A 1,953-nucleotide genomic window follows, 5' to 3' on the forward strand; every position below is an offset into this window, starting at 1 on the left:
TGTGGTGTGTGTGTGTGTGTGTGTGTGTTCCTGGAGCTTTGCTGTCGCAGTTAGGTTTAAAGTTTGGTCCTGTTGTGCTTCTACAGAGACCAAAACCTGTGTTTAATGGACTGTGTGTGGCATCCTGCGCTATAGCTTGGCTACAGTTGTGTTGTTGCAAGTAAAGCCTTTCCAATGTATGTACCCATTCTGCTGAAATTAGTGCTAACGTTAGCCTTAGCTAACCTGGTTATAATGTATATAATAATAATCCAGAAACAGAATAAATGTTTCATTATGTGGTGTGTGATGCAAAGTTCATGTGTGCGTTCTACTAGGCCTGTAATTGTTATTGAATAATTATTGGCATAATCTTTGTTAAAATTAATTGCTAACATTGCCTGAGGTCCTAAGAGGTATGACTGTTGATGGTAATTGTTAATTTTGTTTAGATATGCCTAATTGTAATTATATAAGTGATAATTAGTCTGACTGTTGAGCTAAAGCTAGGCTAGTTGGTGGCACTTTATGCTGTACACATTAATAACAACAAAAACGACGAGGGGGATACAGTTAGGAAAAAGGTTTTATAATAATAAAAAGACGTGGTTTACTTCATAGGCCGTGTACCCGTGTCACTTCATTATCTGGGTCACATGAAAGTGATAGAACCAAAAGATGTATCTTGGAATTAAAGAAGTAATAAATGTTTTTATATTTGACAGAAAGCGACAATTATATTGTTAATCCCAATGATTCTGAGACAATTAATTGTACAGCAAAGATCACCTTGAAAGTGACCAATCATAGGAGGGCCCAGCTTCCTTGGTTTTCGCCCCCATTAAAGAGTCAACTTGGAGAGCAGAGTTCACCTGCGAGAGCGCGTATGCCTTCCAGCGCTCGCAAAGCAAATACTCGTGCCGTGTGTGTAGCTTTTGTGCTCACAGCTGCCTGTACAACTGTCAATTGTTGAATTGGTGCACGAAAACTCTAATATCTACGCATGCGAAATGATTTAATTTGCTTGTGTGCATGTTTTATTGCGCTCGGAAGATTTGACAAAAATCAAATCCCATGTGCAGACCCAAACCAACAATGTTTTAGTCTCTCTTTAAATCAAGGGTGTCAAACTCAATTTCACTAAGGACCAAACTGAAAAATGAGAATCACATCCAGGCATCAAGGACCAGACATGGAGAGTTTATTAACATGCTTTTATTTAAGGGAGAAATATGGAATATATTGACTGGATTATTGCATGTCACATATAGCTTTCTCACTCTAAAAAAGTCAAAAAAGCAAAAAAAACGCCAGAAAACAAATGAAGAGATTGTCTAAAAAAACACAAAACATTGGAAAAAGTGCCTAAGACGTCAAAAAACAGTGACTAAAACCTCATAGGCCAAATTATATTGTGATCCTAAATTGATATGCAGGCCTGATCAAAATCTGGGAATGCCCAGATTTTGCCCACGGGCCTTGAGTTTGACACATGTGTTCTAAATACTTTCATTATACTGCTGGGCAAATACTGCACAGCCACTGGCTATGAGTGCAATTATTTTTAATCATGTTATCTCCTGAGCATGATTCCGTAATCAACTGCCTGTTTTCCAACAACTTACTGATAAATTAACTGGTGTTCTCGAGATAACAGGATTAAAAATATTTACAACCATGTCTGCTCTCAGAATCCAGAGTGCAGCCTCGCTGTAAGCGTGGACACTGTAGGACGGGGTTTGTAGCAGAGAGCCACAGACAGGGTAGAGAAGTCACAAAGTAACAAGAGATAGACTAACACATTGTTGGTTTGGCTCTTCACATATTTGTTGTTAGTATCAGAAATATAAAATTACACCAGGCTAATCCTTTGACCTTATCGGCTCTGAATAATGTGGGACGTGTGCAGATCAGCTGGATTATGGGTTAGGGTTACTTAGGACAGTGATTCCCAAAGTGGGGGTCGGGACCCAC

The sequence above is a fragment of the Etheostoma spectabile genome, chromosome 19 (genome assembly GCF_008692095.1).
Source record: "Etheostoma spectabile isolate EspeVRDwgs_2016 chromosome 19, UIUC_Espe_1.0, whole genome shotgun sequence".
NCBI classification, from domain to species: domain Eukaryota; kingdom Metazoa; phylum Chordata; class Actinopteri; order Perciformes; family Percidae; genus Etheostoma; species Etheostoma spectabile.